The sequence below is a fragment of the Lampetra fluviatilis genome, chromosome 18, assembly GCF_964198595.1.
Source record: "Lampetra fluviatilis chromosome 18, kcLamFluv1.1, whole genome shotgun sequence".
NCBI classification, from domain to species: Eukaryota; Metazoa; Chordata; class Hyperoartia; order Petromyzontiformes; family Petromyzontidae; genus Lampetra; species Lampetra fluviatilis.
In genome coordinates this window covers 11,562,230-11,582,404 of record NC_136292.1, presented here as the reverse complement: position 1 = coordinate 11,582,404, position 20,175 = coordinate 11,562,230, and the positions used below count along the sequence as shown (strand labels likewise).

General features: G+C 43.7%; 9 non-coding genes and 3 pseudogenes across 9 annotated transcripts; 9 read left to right on the top strand and 3 right to left on the bottom strand.

Annotated features, from left to right (window-relative positions):
- Window positions 1-95: 95 nt before the first annotated feature.
- On the top strand, window positions 96-286 carry LOC144937408 (U2 spliceosomal RNA). The gene has a single exon (XR_013637709.1). It is a non-coding gene; the product is annotated as a U2 spliceosomal RNA (small nuclear RNA).
- A 1,055-nt stretch (window positions 287-1,341) lies between these two features.
- LOC144937322 (U2 spliceosomal RNA) lies at window positions 1,342-1,532 on the top strand. Its single transcript, XR_013637628.1, has one exon. It is a non-coding gene; the product is annotated as a U2 spliceosomal RNA (small nuclear RNA).
- A 1,057-nt stretch (window positions 1,533-2,589) lies between these two features.
- LOC144937417 (U2 spliceosomal RNA) lies at window positions 2,590-2,780 on the top strand. The gene has a single exon (XR_013637717.1). It is a non-coding gene; the product is annotated as a U2 spliceosomal RNA (small nuclear RNA).
- A 1,055-nt stretch (window positions 2,781-3,835) lies between these two features.
- LOC144937321 (U2 spliceosomal RNA) lies at window positions 3,836-4,026 on the top strand. The gene has a single exon (XR_013637627.1). It is a non-coding gene; the product is annotated as a U2 spliceosomal RNA (small nuclear RNA).
- Window positions 4,027-5,081: 1,055 nt separating this feature from the next.
- Window positions 5,082-5,272, top strand: LOC144937320 (U2 spliceosomal RNA). Its single transcript, XR_013637626.1, has one exon. It is a non-coding gene; the product is annotated as a U2 spliceosomal RNA (small nuclear RNA).
- A 1,055-nt stretch (window positions 5,273-6,327) lies between these two features.
- LOC144937319 (U2 spliceosomal RNA) lies at window positions 6,328-6,518 on the top strand. The gene has a single exon (XR_013637625.1). It is a non-coding gene; the product is annotated as a U2 spliceosomal RNA (small nuclear RNA).
- A 1,057-nt stretch (window positions 6,519-7,575) lies between these two features.
- On the top strand, window positions 7,576-7,766 carry LOC144937407 (U2 spliceosomal RNA). The gene has a single exon (XR_013637708.1). It is a non-coding gene; the product is annotated as a U2 spliceosomal RNA (small nuclear RNA).
- Window positions 7,767-8,903: 1,137 nt separating this feature from the next.
- LOC144937424 (U2 spliceosomal RNA) lies at window positions 8,904-9,080 on the top strand (annotated as a pseudogene).
- Window positions 9,081-10,903: 1,823 nt separating this feature from the next.
- On the bottom strand, window positions 10,904-10,975 carry TRNAA-UGC (transfer RNA alanine (anticodon UGC)). Its single transcript has one exon. It is a non-coding gene; the product is annotated as a tRNA-Ala (tRNA).
- Window positions 10,976-12,530: 1,555 nt separating this feature from the next.
- LOC144937426 (U2 spliceosomal RNA) lies at window positions 12,531-12,638 on the top strand (annotated as a pseudogene).
- Window positions 12,639-14,348: 1,710 nt separating this feature from the next.
- LOC144937429 (U2 spliceosomal RNA) lies at window positions 14,349-14,422 on the bottom strand (annotated as a pseudogene).
- A 5,225-nt stretch (window positions 14,423-19,647) lies between these two features.
- LOC144937423 (U2 spliceosomal RNA) lies at window positions 19,648-19,838 on the bottom strand. Its single transcript, XR_013637723.1, has one exon. It is a non-coding gene; the product is annotated as a U2 spliceosomal RNA (small nuclear RNA).
- Between the last annotated feature and the right edge of the window lie 337 nt (window positions 19,839-20,175).

The window sequence follows — 20,175 nt, the reverse complement described above, 5'->3', positions numbered from 1 at the left end:
AAGTCGGTATTTATTGTGCGAAGTAACGGGTGGAGGCCCCATGGTGTAGAGAGAGTCTTGGCGTATGTAATCTCCACCACTGGCAGGTGGGTGTTATCGCTTCTCGGCCTTTTGGCTAAGATCAAGTGTAGTATCTGTTCTTATCAGTTTAATATCTGATACGTACCACATTGTGGTAGCTTATATTAAATTGATTTGTGGGACAGGGAGATGGAATAGGGGCTTGCTCTGTCCACTCCGCGCATCAACCCGGTATTGCAGTTTCTCTGGGAATGGTGCACCTCCCTGCTGGGGGAGGGATATCATCAAACAAAAGTAGACTATGTTGGGTTTGCAAACCCCATTTCCGCTGTTTGTCCGTAATTGGGTGCGTTCTCTCCTGTTTTGTTACCAGTCCCCTCCATCTTCTCATTTGTGCCCTGGATAGCTGTCAAATTTCAAAAATCTATCAAACTATTTTCGCAGGTATCCAGTCGGTGTGGGTCAAGAAGTAATATGTCATATGCACATGCACTTATATACAAACAGTTTGTTTTATCCTGTACTGCTCTGTTTGTTACGTCTTCATAACGCAGTATTGCCCATAATTCCGTAATTTACCTATCTTAGTCTATCTTGCTTCATGTGCTATGTAGAAAGGCCTTAGGCTGAAATTTTACTATACCTTCCTTTAGGGACAGTGTTTATTAACGAACGATATTTTTTCGATATTTTTTTTTCATTCATATGTATTGGTCGTACAATTTGTATTATTATATTAGCATTTTCAGATTCTAATTCTCTTAATCAATTACAATTGCACCTAAGAACTTCCTCGTTTGTTGGCAGAAACAAACTCGGTTTAATTTTTTCTGGGTGTGCCAAAGCCTTTTGCAGAAATTGAGATTTTGTCCCGGTTTCAAACATGAATGGCCGTGTGCGTGACTGATGCTTGTTTAATATTCCGTATCTCTTAACGCCATGGCACATGCGGAATGGTCGTGATAACTTCTGCGCATATTCTTTGGTAAAGTCACGTAAAGTATTTTTTTGTAATTTTTGTTATTTTCTTTGAACCTATCTATGTGACTTTACCGAAAGACCCAAATCATATTCGCACAATAAGTTACCACGACCATTCCGCATGTGCCATGGTGTTAAAAATAACAAAGTAATTTTTTGTAATTTTTTGATATTTTCTTTGAACCTATCTACATGACTTTACCGAAAGGCCCAAAGAATATTACTTCCTGCAGTCACGAAAGCTTTAAGTCGGTATTTATTGTGCGTAGTAACGGGTGGAGGCCCCATGGTTTAGAGAGTTTTGGCGTATGTAATCTCCACCACTGGCAAGTGTGTGTTATCGCTTCTCGGCCTTTTGGCTAAGATCAAGTGTAGTATCTGTTCTTATCAGTTTAATATCTGATACGTACCACATTGTGGTACCTTATATTAAATTGATCTTTGGGACAGGGAGATGGAATAGGGGCTTGCTCCGTCCACTCCGAGCATCAACCCGGTATTGCAGTTTCTCCGGGAATGGTGCACCTCCCTGCTGGGGGAGGGATATCATCAAACAAAAGTAGATTATGTTGGGTTTGCAAACCCCATTTCCGCTGTTTGTCCGTAATTGGGTGCGTTCTCTCCTGTTTTGTTACCAGTCCCCTCCATCTTCTCATTTGTGCCCTGTATAGCTGTCAAATTTCAAAAATCTATCAAACTCTTTTCACAGGTATCCAGTCGGTGTGGGTCAAGAAGTAATATGTCATATGCACATGCACTTATATACAAACAGTTTGTTTTATCCTGTACTGCTCTGTTTGTTACGTCTTCATAACGCAGTATTGCCCATAATTCCGTAATTTACCTATCTTAGTCTATCTTGCTTCATGTGCTATGTAGAAAGGCCTTAGGCTGAAATTTTACTATACCTTCTTTTAGGGACAGTGTTTATTAACGAACGATATTTTTTCGATATTTTTTTTTCATTCATATGTATTGGTCGTACAATTTGTATTATTATATTAGCATTTTCAGATTATAATTCTCTGAATCAATTACACTTGCACCTAAGAACTTCCTCGTTTGTTGGCAGAAACAAACTCGGTTTAATTATTTCTGGGTGTGCCAAAGCCTTTTGCAGAAATTGAGATTTTGTCCCGGTTTCAAACATGAATGGCCGTGTGCGTGACTGATGCTTGTTTAATATTCCGTATCTCTTAACGCCATGGCACATGCGGAATGGTCGTGATAACTTCTGCGCATATTCTTTGGTAAAGTCACGTAAAGTATTTTTTTGTAATTTTTGTTATTTTCTTTGAACCTATCTATGTGACTTTACCGAAAGACCCAAATAATATTCGCACAATAAGTTACCACGACCATTCCGCATGTGCCATGGTGTTAAAAATAACAAAGTAGTTTTTTGTTATTTTTTGTTATTTTCTTTGAACCTATCTACATGACTTTACCGAAAGGCCCAAAGAATATGAATTCCTGCAGTCACGAAAGCTTTAAGTCGGTATTTATTGTGCGAAGTAACGGGTGGAGGCCCCATGGTGTAGAGAGAGTCTTGGCGTATGTAATCTCCACCACTGGCAGGTGTGTGTTATCGCTTCTCGGCCTTTTGGCTAAGATCAAGTGTAGTATCTGTTCTTATCAGTTTAATATCTGATACGTACCACATTGTGGTAGCTTATATTAAATTGATTTGTGGGACAGGGAGATGGAATAGGGGCTTGCTCCGTCCACTCCGCGCATCAACCCGGTATTGCAGTTTCTGTGGGAATGGTGCACCTCCCTGCTGGGGGAGGGATATCATCAAACAAAAGTAGACTATGTTGGGTTTGCAAACCCCATTTCCGCTGTTTGTCCGTAATTGGGTGCGTTCTCTCCTGTTTTGTTACCAGTCCCCTCCATCTTCTCATTTGTGCCCTGGATAGCTGTCAAATTTCAAAAATCTATCAAACTATTTTCGCAGGTATCCAGTCGGTGTGGGTCAAGAAGTAATATGTCATATGCACATGCACTTATATACAAACAGTTTGTTTTATCCTGTACTGCTCTGTTTGTTACGTCTTCATAACGCAGTATTGCCCATAATTCCGTAATTTACCTATCTTAGTCTATCTTGCTTCATGTGCTATGTAGAAAGGCCTTAGGCTGAAATTTTACTATACCTTCCTTTAGGGACAGTGTTTATTAACGAACGATATTTTTTCGATATTTTTTTTTCATTCATATGTATTGGTCGTACAATTTGTATTATTATATTAGCATTTTCAGATTCTAATTCTCTTAATCAATTACAATTGCACCTAAGAACTTCCTCGTTTGTTGGCAGAAACAAACTCGGTTTAATTTTTTCTGGGTGTGCCAAAGCCTTTTGCAGAAATTGAGATTTTGTCCCGGTTTCAAACATGAATGGCCGTGTGCGTGACTGATGCTTGTTTAATATTCCGTATCTCTTAACGCCATGGCACATGCGGAATGGTCGTGATAACTTCTGCGCATATTCTTTGGTAAAGTCACGTAAAGTATTTTTTTGTAATTTTTGTTATTTTCTTTGAACCTATCTATGTGACTTTACCGAAAGACCCAAATAATATTCGCACAATAAGTTACCACGACCATTCCGCATGTGCCATGGTGTTAAAAATAACAAAGTAATTTTTTGTAATTTTTTGATATTTTCTTTGAACCTATCTACATGACTTTACCGAAAGGCCCAAAGAATATTACTTCCTGCAGTCACGAAAGCTTTAAGTCGGTATTTATTGTGCGTAGTAACGGGTGGAGGCCCCATGGTTTAGAGAGTTTTGGCGTATGTAATCTCCACCACTGGCAAGTGTGTGTTATCGCTTCTCGGCCTTTTGGCTAAGATCAAGTGTAGTATCTGTTCTTATCAGTTTAATATCTGATACGTACCACATTGTGGTACCTTATATTAAATTGATCTTTGGGACAGGGAGATGGAATAGGGGCTTGCTCCGTCCACTCCGAGCATCAACCCGGTATTGCAGTTTCTCCGGGAATGGTGCACCTCCCTGCTGGGGGAGGGATATCATCAAACAAAAGTAGACTATGTTGGGTTTGCAAACCCCATTTCCGCTGTTTGTCCGTAATTGGGTGCGTTCTCTCCTGTTTTGTTACCAGTCCCCTCCATCTTCTCATTTGTGCCCTGTATAGCTGTCAAATTTCAAAAATCTATCAAACTCTTTTCACAGGTATCCAGTCGGTGTGGGTCAAGAAGTAATATGTCATATGCACATGCACTTATATACAAACAGTTTGTTTTATCCTGTACTGCTCTGTTTGTTACGTCTTCATAACGCAGTATTGCCCATAATTCCGTAATTTACCTATCTTAGTCTATCTTGCTTCATGTGCTATGTAGAAAGGCCTTAGGCTGAAATTTTACTATACCTTCTTTTAGGGACAGTGTTTATTAACGAACGATATTTTTTCGATAGTTTTTTTTCATTCATATGTATTGGTCGTACAATTTGTATTATTATATTAGCATTTTCAGATTATAATTCTCTGAATCAATTACACTTGCACCTAAGAACTTCCTCGTTTGTTGGCAGAAACAAACTCGGTTTAATTATTTCTGGGTGTGCCAAAGCCTTTTGCAGAAATTGAGATTTTGTCCCGGTTTCAAACATGAATGGCCGTGTGCGTGACTGATGCTTGTTTAATATTCCGTATCTCTTAACGCCATGGCACATGCGGAATGGTCGTGATAACTTCTGCGCATATTCTTTGGTAAAGTCACGTAAAGTATTTTTTTGTAATTTTTGTTATTTTCTTTGAACCTATCTATGTGACTTTACCGAAAGACCCAAATAATATTCGCACAATAAGTTACCACGACCATTCCGCATGTGCCATGGTGTTAAAAATAACAAAGTAATTTTTTGTAATTTTTTGATATTTTCTTTGAACCTATCTACATGACTTTACCGAAAGGCCCAAAGAATATTACTTCCTGCAGTCACGAAAGCTTTAAGTCGGTATTTATTGTGCGTAGTAACGGGTGGAGGCCCCATGGTTTAGAGAGTTTTGGCGTATGTAATCTCCACCACTGGCAAGTGTGTGTTATCGCTTCTCGGCCTTTTGGCTAAGATCAAGTGTAGTATCTGTTCTTATCAGTTTAATATCTGATACGTACCACATTGTGGTACCTTATATTAAATTGATCTTTGGGACAGGGAGATGGAATAGGGGCTTGCTCCGTCCACTCCGAGCATCAACCCGGTATTGCAGTTTCTCCGGGAATGGTGCACCTCCCTGCTGGGGGAGGGATATCATCAAACAAAAGTAGACTATGTTGGGTTTGCAAACCCCATTTCCGCTGTTTGTCCGTAATTGGGTGCGTTCTCTCCTGTTTTGTTACCAGTCCCCTCCATCTTCTCATTTGTGCCCTGTATAGCTGTCAAATTTCAAAAATCTATCAAACTCTTTTCACAGGTATCCAGTCGGTGTGGGTCAAGAAGTAATATGTCATATGCACATGCACTTATATACAAACAGTTTGTTTTATCCTGTACTGCTCTGTTTGTTACGTCTTCATAACGCAGTATTGCCCATAATTCCGTAATTTACCTATCTTAGTCTATCTTGCTTCATGTGCTATGTAGAAAGGCCTTAGGCTGAAATTTTACTATACCTTCTTTTAGGGACAGTGTTTATTAACGAACGATATTTTTTCGATAGTTTTTTTTCATTCATATGTATTGGTCGTACAATTTGTATTATTATATTAGCATTTTCAGATTATAATTCTCTGAATCAATTACACTTGCACCTAAGAACTTCCTCGTTTGTTGGCAGAAACAAACTCGGTTTAATTATTTCTGGGTGTGCCAAAGCCTTTTGCAGAAATTGAGATTTTGTCCCGGTTTCAAACATGAATGGCCGTGTGCGTGACTGATGCTTGTTTAATATTCCGTATCTCTTAACGCCATGGCACATGCGGAATGGTCGTGATAACTTCTGCGCATATTCTTTGGTAAAGTCACGTAAAGTATTTTTTTGTAATTTTTGTTATTTTCTTTGAACCTATCTATGTGACTTTACCGAAAGACCCAAATAATATTCGCACAATAAGTTACCACGACCATTCCGCATGTGCCATGGTGTTAAAAATAACAAAGTAATTTTTTGTAATTTTTTGATATTTTCTTTGAACCTATCTACATGACTTTACCGAAAGGCCCAAAGAATATTACTTCCTGCAGTCACGAAAGCTTTAAGTCGGTATTTATTGTGCGTAGTAACGGGTGGAGGCCCCATGGTTTAGAGAGTTTTGGCGTATGTAATCTCCACCACTGGCAAGTGTGTGTTATCGCTTCTCGGCCTTTTGGCTAAGATCAAGTGTAGTATCTGTTCTTATCAGTTTAATATCTGATACGTACCACATTGTGGTACCTTATATTAAATTGATCTTTGGGACAGGGAGATGGAATAGGGGCTTGCTCCGTCCACTCCGAGCATCAACCCGGTATTGCAGTTTCTCCGGGAATGGTGCACCTCCCTGCTGGGGGAGGGATATCATCAAACAAAAGTAGACTATGTTGGGTTTGCAAACCCCATTTCCGCTGTTTGTCCGTAATTGGGTGCGTTCTCTCCTGTTTTGTTACCAGTCCCCTCCATCTTCTCATTTGTGCCCTGTATAGCTGTCAAATTTCAAAAATCTATCAAACTCTTTTCACAGGTATCCAGTCGGTGTGGGTCAAGAAGTAATATGTCATATGCACATGCACTTATATACAAACAGTTTGTTTTATCCTGTACTGCTCTGTTTGTTACGTCTTCATAACGCAGTATTGCCCATAATTCCGTAATTTACCTATCTTAGTCTATCTTGCTTCATGTGCTATGTAGAAAGGCCTTAGGCTGAAATTTTACTATACCTTCTTTTAGGGACAGTGTTTATTAACGAACGATATTTTTTCGATAGTTTTTTTTCATTCATATGTATTGGTCGTACAATTTGTATTATTATATTAGCATTTTCAGATTATAATTCTCTGAATCAATTACACTTGCACCTAAGAACTTCCTCGTTTGTTGGCAGAAACAAACTCGGTTTAATTATTTCTGGGTGTGCCAAAGCCTTTTGCAGAAATTGAGATTTTGTCCCGGTTTCAAACATGAATGGCCGTGTGCGTGACTGATGCTTGTTTAATATTCCGTATCTCTTAACGCCATGGCACATGCGGAATGGTCGTGATAACTTCTGCGCATATTCTTTGGTAAAGTCACGTAAAGTATTTATTTGTAATTTTTGTTATTTTCTTTGAACCTATCTATGTGACTTTACCGAAAGACCCAAATAATATTCGCACAATAAGTTCCCACGACCATTCCGCATGTGCCATGGTGTTAAAAATAACAAAGTAGTTTTTTGTTATTTTTTGTTATTTTCTTTGAACCTATCTACATGATTTACCGAAAGGCCCAAAGAATATGAATTCCTGCAGTCACGAAAGCTTTAAGTCGGTATTTATTGTGCGAAGTAACGGGTGGAGGCCCCCATGGTGTAGAGAGAGTCTTGGCGTATGTAATCTCCACCACTGGCAGGTGTGTGTTATCGCTTCTCGGCCTTTTGGCTAAGATCAAGTGTAGTATCTGTTCTTATCAGTTTAATATCTGATACGTACCACATTGTGGTAGCTTATATTAAATTGATTTGTGGGACAGGGAGATGGAATAGGGGCTTGCTCTGTCCACTCCGCGCATCAACCCGGTATTGCAGTTTCTCTGGGAATGGTGCACCTCCCTGCTGGGGGAGGGATATCATCAAACAAAAGTAGACTATGTTGGGTTTGCAAACCCCATTTCCGCTGTTTGTCCGTAATTGGGTGCGTTCTCTCCTGTTTTGTTACCAGTCCCCTCCATCTTCTCATTTGTGCCCTGTATAGCTGTCAAATTTCAAAAATCTATCAAACTCTTTTCACAGGTATCGAGTCGGTGTGGGTCAAGAAGTAATATGTCATATGCACATGCACTTATATACAAACAGTTTGTTTTATCTTAATTTGGGAGCTTTCGTGACTGCAGGAATTATTCTTTGGTTCTTTTCGGAAAAGAACCAAAGAAGTTTGTTTTATCCTGTTCTGCTCTGTTTGTTACGTCTTCATAACGCAGTATTGCCCATTATTCCGTAATTTACCTATCTTAGTCTATCTTGCTTCATGTGCTATGTAGAAAGGCCTTAGGCTGAAATTGTACTATACCTTCCTTTAGGGACAGTGTTTATTAACGAACGATATTTTTTCGATATTTTTTTTTCATTCATATGTATTGGTCGGACACTTTGTATTATTATATTAGCATTTTCAGATTCTAATTCTCTGAATCAATTACACTTGCACCTCAGAACTTGCTCGTTTGTTGGCAGAAACAAACTCGGTTTAATTATTTCTGGGTGTGCCAAAGCCTTTTGCAGAAATTGAGATTTTGTCCCGGTTTCAAATATGAATGGCCGTGTGCGTGACTGATGCTTGTTTAATATTCCGTATCTCTTAACACCATGGCACATGCGGAATGGTCGTGATAACTTGTGCGCATATTCTTTGGTAAAGTCATGTAAATAATTTTTTTTGTAATTTTTTTTTATTTTCTTTGAACCTATCTATGTGACTTTACCGAAAGACCCAAATAATATTCGCACAATAAGTTACCACGACCATTCCGCATGTGCCATGGTGTTAAAAATAACAAAGTAGTTTTTTGTTATTTTTTGTTATTTTCTTTGAACCTATCTCCATGACTTTACCGAAAGGCCCAAAGAATATGAATTCCTGCAGTCACGAAAGCTTTAAGTCGGTATTTATTGTGCGAAGTAACGGGTGGAGGCCCCATGGTGTAGAGAGAGTTTTGGCGTATGTAATCTCCACCACTGGCAGGTCTGTGTTATAGCTTCTCGGCCTTTTGGCTAAGATCAAGTGTAGTATCTGTTCTTATCAGTTTAATATCTGATACGTACCACATTGTGGTACCTTATATTAAATTGATTTTTGGGACAGGGAGATGGAATAGGGGTTTGCTCCGTCCACTCCGCGCACCTCCCTGCTGGGGGAGGGATATCATCAAACAAAAGTAGACTATGTTGGATTTGAAAACCCCATGTCCGCTGTTTGTCCGTAATTGGGTGCGTTCTCTCCTGTTTTGTTACCAGTCCCCTCCATCTTCTCATTTGTGCCCTGGATAGCTGTCAAATTTCAAAAATCTATCAAACTGGGTCAAGAAGTAATATGTCATATGCCACATGCACTTATATACAAACAGTTTGTTTTATCCTGTACTGCTCTGTTTGTTACGTCTTCATAATGCAGTATTAGCCATAATTCCGTAATTTACCTATTTTACTCTATCCTGCTTCATGTGCTATGTAGAAAGGCCTTTGGCTGAAATTTTACTATACCTTCCTTTAGGGACAGTGTTTATTAACGAACGATATTTTTTCGATAGTTTTTTTCATTCATATGTACTGGTCGTACAATTTTTATTATTAAATTAGCATTTTCAGATTCTAATTCTCAGAATCAATTACACTTGCACCTAAGAACTTCCTCGTTTGTTGGCAGAAACAAACTCGGTTTAAACACGTTCCTTCGGAGTGGGCAGGTAGGAACTTGGTTGGACAGCGCATTCATGCGATCCGTGTCACGCGGCGCAAGCTGCGTGGGGCGGCGCGTCACGTGGTGCTGAGCCCGCCCGAAGCGCTGTATGAAATACAAATCGAGGGCGTGGCTATGCACGACAGACAGACAAATAATCCCTGGTGGGCAGTGTGGAATTATTGTTCCTTCCTGTAATATGATAACTCTTATCGACTACAACTTTGACTGTAGTGCTGGTCATTGCTGACCCTATGACATGTTGGTCTTCTGTGCTCAGCAACCATAACGAATGAAAACAAGCCACGCATATTTCTTCGAGTAAAATTGTCCACTGGCAAAAATATCACCTCGTGGAGATGCCGGGGATTGAACCCGGGGCCTCACACATGCGAAAGCGTGCGCTCTACCACTGAGCTACATCCCCATGGTGGTTCTATCTGGGCGCAGTTCCACCTCGGTACGGGGTGAAACTTCGTCAACAGCTTCTTCCTCTCGCTCGTCACCCCACTCTCCTGTTGGCCCTGGGCCCTGAACCCATCAAGTCTGCACAGAGTCCAAACAAAATTTATTTTTTTGAAACAAAAATAAATAACAAGAATACATGTGGATGGATCCTATAATGCTTTCCCAATTGATTTATTCTTGGAAATATTACTGGTAGGAACCTCCTAGTTACATCAGCCCACAGGGGATTATTGTGTCCGTCCGTCCGTCGTGCATCCAAAAATGGGAGGGGTGGGGCTGGGTGGAAAGGGGAGTGTGGGGAGGGCCTGGGTGGGGAGGGTGGGGAGGGGAGGGTGTGGAGGGTGGAGCTGGGTGGGGGTGGGAGGGGTGGGGCTGGGTGGGGAGGGGCTGGTCACTCCGTGGTGCCCTGATAAAACTCAACGTTTAACCTACTCACGCCGGCTTGTGCCCGCCCTCACAGACGGGCATATTTGCGGAATACACCACGCCGCCGTTGACCCTGGCCATTGACCGAGCAACCCAACGTTCCTACCAGCTCCCTCCACAGGAATGTGTTAAATTCGGAAATAAAAAAGTGTCTTGGATACTTCTAAGCACTTGTTTTCATCTCCAAATGTTTAAGTAAACCATTTGATCACTGTGTGCATCGGTAGTTATACAAACAGCAAGTTCTGGAAATCAAGACAAATTCATCCGAAGGCATCGTTCATATCGGGTAATATTTACGAGAGTTCACGTGCACCCCGATTACAGGGACATGGACACAGCCAATTAATTTTGGAAATTAACCTTTGTTGGAAAAATAAATTAAATAAAAGCTTCCAACATGGAGATGCCGGGGATTGAACCCGGGCCCTCACACATGCAAGGCGTGCGCTCTCCCACTGAGCTACATCCCTACCACGCTGGCAGCCAGGCAGGTAGCCAACCCCCTTAACTATCGGCCCCTCCCCTTACCCCCCCCCCCCTCCCTTAAGAAACCTCCCCTTACCCCCCCTCTCTTAGGCCCCTCCCCTGACCGCCCCCCCATATCCTTAGGCCCCTCCCCTGACCCCCCCTCCCTTAGGCCCCTCCTCTGACCCCGCCCCCCCTCAGGCTCCTCTCCTGACTCCCCCCTTCCTTAGGCCCCTCACCTGACCCTCCTCCCTTAGGCACCTCCCCTCTCAGGACCCGGCAGTAGGTCTCCACCAATCAAAGAGCTGTTTGTATTATATATATATATATGTTACTGGTAGGAACGAAGTGAACCAGCCTACAATAGATTATATCGTCCGTCCGTCCGATGTCCGATTAGGTGTAGCAACATCGCCCCCTACTGCAAACACTTGGCAGGACCCTACAAAAACCTTTAGACTCAGTGACGCTTTCCTGGCTAAACAAGTGTAACATTCCCTTATAATTCCCTGAGATAGCTTTTAATTAAAACATTTTTCCTGGCTAAACAAGTGTAACATTCCCTTATAATTCCCTGAGATAGCATTTAATTAAAACATTTAAATTAAAAATTAACTCACAGCGGCCTAAAGCCTACAGCTAGGCCTAAAGCCTAGAACTAGGCCTCAAACTCTCCCTTCGTATCGTACCCCCGCCTGTGTGAAAGGGAGTTAATGTTTAACAATGTTACATTCCCTGATGTTTTTAAATAGAAACATTTACATTTAAAGCTTTTACATTAATAATTAAAACATTTACATTAAAAATTAACTCACAGCGGCCTAAAGCCTACAGCTAGGCCTAAAGCCTAGAACTAGGCCTCAAACTCTCCCTTCGTATCGTCCGATTAGGTGTAGCAACATCGCCCCCTACTGCAAACACTTGGCAGGACCCTACAAAAACCTTTAGACTCAGTGAGGCTTTCCTGGCTAAACAAGTGTAATAATACATTATGTTTATATTCTTTGGTTATTCGTTCCTACCAGCCCACCCCGCAGGGACCTGTTTATGCACGACAGACAGTCAGACAGACAGACAAATAATCCCTGGTGGGCAGTGTGAAACATTGTTCCTACTTGTAATATGAATGGCCGTGTGCATGACTGATGCTTGTTTAATATTCCGTATCTCTTAACACCATGGCACATGCGGAATGGTCGTGATAACTTGTGCGCATATTCTTTGGTAAAGTCACGTAAAGTATTTTTTGTTATTTTTGTTATTTTCTTTGAACCTATCTATGTGACTTTACCGAAAGATCCAAATAATATTCGCACAATAAGTTACCACGACCATTCCGCATGTGCCATGGTGTTAAAAATAACAAAGGAGTTTTTTGTTATTTTTTGTTATTTTCTTTGAACCTATCTACATGACTTTACCGAAAGGCCCAAAGAATATGAATTCCTGCAGTCACGAAAGCTTTAAGTCAGTATTTATTGTGCGTAGTAACGGGTGGAGGCCCCATGGTGTAGAGAGAGTCTTGGCGTATGTAATCTCCACCACTGGCAAGTGTGTGTTATCGCTTCTCGGCCTTTTGGGTAAGATCAAGTGTAGTATCTGTTCTTATCAGTTTAATATCTGATACGTACCACATTGTGGTACCTTAAATTAATATTCTTAGGTTTTTTCGGTAAAGTCACGTAGGTAAAAATTTAAGTTTAAAATTAATAAAAGTAAAATAAAAAATAAAATAAAATCACGACGTTTCGGGGCAACACAAGCTTCCATCTTCAGGTGGAACCATCACAGCACGATAGCTGTATCAAGTGAGAGAAGTTCCAAGAAAACAGTCCTTGTGTATATATACTGGTTAAGGTTGGGAGGAGCCAAGGTAGGCCCTGTGGTTCGATGCGGCTGAAGCACGCTGTTAGGAATGAGCCTTTGTTGTGTAAACTAGGTGCGGATGATGTAAAGGTGCGTGTAAATGGGACTGAGCCTTTTGTTATGTAGAGGTGATGCAGCTGAAATCGCTGTCAGGAAATGAGTCTTTGTTGTGTAGAATGGTTGACTGAGTCTTTTGTTATGTAGAGGTGGTACGGCTGAAATCGCTGCCAGGAATGCTCCAAATATGTGTAGTTAACTCTTTTTTTGCATGGTTAATAACATCTTTCCAATTATTACTAAGTTTGTACCCATCATCACGGTTGAAAGTATGTCTGTGTTTGTATATTTGGATGGCCTCGTGTACAAACCTTTGATGTTAGCCAGGAGGCTTGCAGAGCACCTTGGTCTCGGAAAAGACAATTTCATGAGAGCCCACAGCGTTGTAGCAATGATCGGCAACGGCGGAAGAATCAGTTTTGCCGTGTTTCAGATCTGACTTGTGCTCGCGGACACGATCAGAGATATGACGTTTCGTTTCTCCAATGTAGCAATCACCACACCTGCAACTCAGTTTGTAGACTCCAGGGTATTGTAAGTCAGGAATGACATCTTTCACAGATGGAATTAGATCACGGATTTTACGTACTGTACTGAATCGGACTTGGATCTTATGTTTGTTTAGAATTTTGGAGATCTTTTTGGTCACGCCTGCTATGTATGGCAACGTGATAGTTTTGATCAGAGTTTCATGTGGCTGTTTCTGTATGGTGGGAGAAACATCTTGGCGGATGGTGCGGTCAGAGTATCCGTTCATCCTGAGGGCCTGATGTACATGTCTTAATTCACTGGGCCAGGTGGTGTTGGTCAGAAATGCCATGAGCTCTGTGGTATAGCGTTTTGATTAGATAATTCTATTGAGATGGGTGGTGATGGGAATCAGATTTCAAGTAGGAATCTGTGTGGGTGGCTTTCCTGTAGACAGAATGTCCCAAGGATCCGTCAGGTCTCCTCTCAGTAGAGGATGTGATTTCTCAGATTGATACCAAGGTACCTTGCAAACCTCCTGGATACTACCAAAGATTTGTCCATGAGGCCATCCAGATATACAAACACAGACATAACTTCAACCGAGATGATGGATTCAGATTGAGCAATCATTGGAAAGATGTAATTAACCAAGTTACACTTTAGTTACCGTGCAGTTTACTGATAGACAGCCAGTTTAAATTTATCTTCTTAAACATATCCATATTACCAGTCTGTTACCCCCAGCTCCACGCACCACCATCAACATCACCACACGTTGCTTATCACGTTTAGCTTCTTTTTTACTTTAGTTACCTGCTTTGAATTTTACCCACCCAGCAACATAACAAAGGAAGCTTAATCCTAGCTTGCTTATCTACTTCTGCCATCTACATTAGAAAGGCTCAGTTCCAGCAGCAGTACTGACCATCTCACAACTCCTCCTCTCCCGCGGCCCATCCTGGCTCCTCCCCCCTTAACCAGTATATAAGGTCGTGCCTCTTGAGACTTGATAAGAACAGATACTACACTTGATCTGAGCCAAAAGGCCAAGAAGCGATAACACATACCTGCCAGTGGTGGAGATTACATATGTAGTGACATAGAACGGTCACTACTGTGTCGGCCCGTACGAAGGCTGGGGGCCCCAAGGGGGTGCCTGGGGGGTCACGTGGTGAAGGGATCCGGACCTTCCCAGAGGTGGGGGAAGTGAGGCGTGTCCTGGGAAGGGAGGCGTGGCCTGAAGAGAGCCAGCCACGCCGGGGCGGAGCCGGCCACGCCAAAGCAGATATAAGCGTGGTGTGAACGCAGAGCGAGGCTGTTGTACTGTACTTCGAAGTGAAGACATCATCGGTCGTCAAGTCCCGAGTCGTCTTCCTGGGCCAGGCAGGCCGTTGCCTGCCTGGTCCAGTCTGTGTCGCGTTCCAGAGTGTTAGTGAGTTGAGGAAGGTGGTCACCACCTCATGTACAGTGTTATATTACTTACCGTTTAATAAATAGTGTTGCCTCCAAGCTGCGTGTGTGTGCACCTAATTCGAACCTACTACATTTGGCGTCAGAAGTTGTGGAAAAATAAATATTGCTAGGTGTTATCCTAGGGAAGTAAAATGGGCACACGAAAAACAAATATAAAACTCACCTGGACGCCTTCGTACAACGGGGACGGTGTGACGACCATCCTTCGGACAGCACCGGGGATGGCAGCCCCGGTGACAGAGAGAGAGAGAGATGGCGCTGCACGCGGAGCGGGGGGACTGGCATCGCACCGCTGCTTCGCTGCCATCGAGAACGGAGCGATGGAGCCGCGGGGAGAGGACACCGTCGTCTCTGCGGGGGCTGGCGGGGGGAGGCCCGGGCATGCGGGCCACGCGGTGGGGCCGCCAACTCGGCGGCTGATCGTGGCGCTGTTCCTGCCAACTCGGCGGCTGGTCGGGGCGCGGTTCCCGCCAAAACGCCGCTCCCGCCAAACTCGAGGTCTGGTCGGGGCGCGGTTCCCGCTAAAACGCCGCTCCAGCCAACTCGAGGGCTGGTCGGGGCGCGGTTCCCGCCAAAACGCCGCTCCTGCTGCCGAAATGCCGCTCCCGCCGACATCAACGCCTGCAGAGGGGGAGTTCCAGTCTTCTGCTCGAGCGCGAGAGGTGGATGGGTTCGCAAGAGCAGGCCGTGTTCACCATGAAAGATTCTTCGGGCCGTCCCAGTGCTCCACCTTGCCGCCCTGCGCTATTCAAAGTCGCCAGGCGAGTCGTGACATGACAAGCACCCATCCCCAAGAAAAATAATAATATCTTCACCCATCTTGCGTGCGCCGGGTTGCGATCGCGTGTGTTTTTTTAACTCGCTGGTTTGCGGAGCGTGTTCGTCCGGTTGTGTGCGTGATAAATTGACGCGGCGACCATGCGGGTTTCTGCTTGTAACAGTGTTGTTGTTAATTACGGCGTCGAGATCGGTATCTTCTGGGTGTAGTTAATGATTAATTCGTTGTTGGTGTCCCGAGCTCCGTTGATATCCTGTATGTTGCCGTGTTAATGACTCGTGTTGTTACATCGTTGTGTTGCGAAATCGCCATTGTTATTGTGTATACTGTATGGAGTTTCGCTCGTGATTGTCACTTGTAACTGTCAGAAACTTTGATCGTCATTGTTGCCAATGTACAGACCGTATGGAGCTTTGCTTGAAATTGTTAACAGTGTAGGGACTGTTTGGTACTTGCTTGTGATTATTTACTATGTACGGATTGTCTGGAGTATTGATTGTGTGTGTTGCCATGTGGGGACTGGATGGAGCATTGCGCCAAATGATTGACTGTACGAACTTCGTATACTGCATATACTGTATTAATCAATTCGGCGATTTTTGACGTTTGTGTCTAGTTTTGTTTTGCTCTCAAAATTCGAATGCCCTGAGTCCCATGGTTAATGTTGACGGGGATTTTGAAATGACAGGATCGGTTTGTTTCAAACTCACTGGTTGGTTCCTGTCCGTTGTTGCACAGATGATGTATTTTGTGCGGGAATGCCCTTTGTGTTCTACATGGACCTGGGGTGCGTTTCCGTTAATTGCCGTCAAAATGCGTTGCTCTCTCCACTCGGTTGATACAGCTGCATGCTGCAATGTGAGTCTCGGAGATGATGTGTACGGATACGGGATGTGAGGTGTATTGTTGTGACCATTGAATATTCGGGATCGTCACAAATTGTGCGTACCTGTTCGGCATTGGATCAGTTCTGTGGGGGATCATAATTCAAATTGTATGTGTTGTGATGGTGTTAAATTGCGATGGTGACATGCTGCCAGGGATTTGGAATTGTGCTGCTGGCTGTCACCTATCTTGGGGCGCAGGTCCTGACCAGGATGGCCCAGTGAGTGTTGCGTGTCTAACATGAACGTTGTGGTCCCGTCATGCTATGGCTGACGGCTTGACCTGACAGCCCGGAGATTGAAACACTCCGTGGTATGTCTAGCCTAGTGGGCTGTGCGCTCACAGGGCTCGGAGAGTGTGGTTCCGTCATGCAATGGCTGACGGCTTGACCTGACAGCCCGGAGATTGAAACACTCCGTGGTATGTCTAGCCTAGTGGGCTGTGCGCTCACAGGGCTCGGAGAGTGTGGTTCCGTCATGCAATGGCTGACGGCTTGACCTGACAGCCCGGAGATTGAAACACTCCGTGGCATGTCTAGCCTAGTGGGCTGTGCGCTCACATGGCTCGGAGAGTGTGGTCCCGTCATGCAATGGCTGACGGCTTGACCTGACAGCCCGGAGATCGAGACACTCCGTGGCTTGTCTAGCCTAGTGAGCTGTGCGCTCACATGGCTCGGAGAGTGTGGTCCCGTCATGCTGTGTCTGACGGCTTGACCTGACAGCCCGGAGATCGAGACACTCTGTGGCTTGTCTAGCCTTGTGGGCTATGCGCTCACATGGCTCGGGGAGTGTGGTCCCGTCATGCTATGGCTGACAGCTTGACCTGACGGCTCGGAGGTTGAGACCCTCCGAGGTGCGTTGAAACAGTGGGCTGGAGATTCGTAAGGTTCAGGTGGAGTTGTCCTGTTACGTTGAGACTGTATCCCTCAGTTGTTAGGGTGCATGTTGTGCAGTGAGTGAACGATGGGTCGTCTCAGCTCGGTCGGTACAGCTATATGCTTCGATGCGAGTCTTGGAGAGAGACTGGGTCGTCTCAGCTCGGTCGGTACAGCTATATGCTTCGATGCGAGTCTTGGCGAGAGACTGGGTTAAAATCCCACCGATATGGCCGACGCGTGCTGCTGGTTGTGAAGCCGCGTCGGAAAGGCAGTGGGGTGGTAACATGGAAATTCCCCCCCCGATATGGCCGACGTGTGCTACTGGTTGTGACGCCGCGTCGGAAAGGCGGTGGGGTGGTAACATGGAAATTCCCCCCCCGATATGGCCGACGCGTGCTACTGGTTGTGACGCCGCGTCGGAAAGGCGGTGGGGTGGTAACATGGAAATTCCCCCCCCGATATGGCCGACGCGTGCTACTGGTTGTGACGCCACGTCGGAAAGGCGGGGGGGGGGGGTGCTAACGGGTGACTGTCATTGCATGCATGATTCTAACGGGGGAGGCTGTGCTGGAGCGTAAGTGGGTTAGCCAGTTTTCATGTATATTTGTTGTTAATTCCCCGTTTTCTATGCGGTTCCCTTTTACCCTCGTCGATTCTGTATATATTACGTGATTGTATTTCTTATCGGTCGCCGGTCATTTATTGATGTTGCTGGTTCGGAGGCACACCTTTTCGATGTTTCACAGTTGTGTAACAGCCGGGGAAGGCTGTGTGTTTATACAGGGGGGGGTGATGTAGTGACATAGAACGGGCACTACTGTGTCGGCCCGTACGAAGGCTGGGGGCCCCAAGGGGGTGCCTGGGGGGTCACGTGGTGAAGGGATCCGGACCTTCCCAGAGGTGGGGGAAGTGAGGCGTGTCCTGGGAAGGGAGGCGTGGCCTGAAGAGAGCCAGCCACGCCGGGGCGGAGCCGGCCACGCCAAAGCAGATATAAGCGTGGTGTGAACGCAGAGCAAGGCTGTTGTACTGTACTTCGAAGTGAAGACATCATCGGTCGTCAAGTCCCGAGTCGTCGTCCTGGGCCAGGCAGGCCGTTGCCTGCCTGGTCCAGTCTGTGTCGCGTTCCAGAGTGTTAGTGAGTTGAGGAAGGTGGTCACCACCTCATGTACAGTGTTATATTACTTACCGTTTAATAAATAGTGTTGCCTCCAAGCTGCGTGTGTGTGCACCTAATTCGAACCTACTACACATACGCTAAAACTCTCTCTACACCATGGGGTCTCCACCACTTCGCACAATAAAGCTTTCGTGACTGCAGGAATTCATATTCTTTGGGTCTTTCGGTAAAGTCACGTAGATAGGTTCAAAGAAAATAACAAAAATAACTAAAATAACAAAAAACTCCTTTGTTACTTTTTAAAACCATGGCACATGCGGAATGGTCGTGGTAACTTATTGTGCGAATATTATTTGGGTCTTTCGGTAAAGTCACATTAATAGATTCAAAGAAAATAACAAAAATAACAAAAAAGTACTTTACGTGACTTTACCAAAGAATATGCACACAAGTTATCACGACCATTCCGCATGTGCCATGGTGTTAAGAGATACGGAATATTAAACAAGCATCAGTCACGCACACGGCCATTCATATTTGAAACCGGGACAAAATCTCAATTTCTGCAAAAGGCTTTGGCACACCGGGAAATAATTAAACCGAGTTTGTTTCTGCCAACAAACAAGGAAGTTCTTAGGTGCAAGTGTAATTGATTCAGAGAATTATAATCTGAAAATGCTAATTTAATAATAAAAATGTACGACCAGTACATATGAATGAAAAAAACTATCGAAAAAATATCGTTCGTTAATAAACACTTTTCCTTAAAGGAAGGTATAGTAAAATTTCAGACAAAGGCCTTTCTACATAGCACATGAAGCAGAATAGACTAAGATAGGTAAATTACAAAATTATGGGCAATACTGCATTATGAAGACGTAACAAACAGAGCAGGACAGGATAAAACAAACTGTTTGTATATAAGTGCATATGACATATTACGTCTTGACCCACACCGACTGGATACCTGTGAAAAGAGTTTGATAGATTTTTGAATTTTTGAAATTTGACAGCTATCCAGGGCACAAATGAGAAGATGGAGGGGACTGGTAACAAAACAGGAGAGAACGCACCCAATTACGGACAAACAGCGGACATGGGGTTTTCAAATCCAAAATAGTCTACTTTTGTTTGATGATATCCCTCCCCAGCAGGGAGGTGCACCATTCCGGGAGAAACTGCAATACCGGGTTGATGCGCGGAGTGGACGGAGCAAGCCTCTATTCCATCTCCCTGTTCCAAAAATCAATTTAATATAAGGTACCACAATGTGGTACGTATCAGATATTAAACTGTTAAGAACAGATACTACACTTGAACTTAGCCAAAAAGCCGAGAAGCGATAACACACCTGCCAGTGGTGGAGATTACATACGCCAAGACTCTCTCTACACCATGGGGCCTCCAGCCGTTACTTCGCACAATAAATACCGACTTAAAGCTTTCGTGACAGCAGGAATTCATATTCTTTCGGCCTTTCGGTAAAGTCATGTAGATAGGTTAAAGCAAATAACAAAAAATAACAAAAAAACTACTTTGTTATTATTAACACCATGGCACATGCGGAATGGTCGTGGTAACTTATTGTGCGAATATTATTTGGGTCTTTCGGTAAAGTCACATAGATAGGTTCAAAGAAAATAACAAAAATTACAAAAAAAACTTTACGTGACTTTACCAA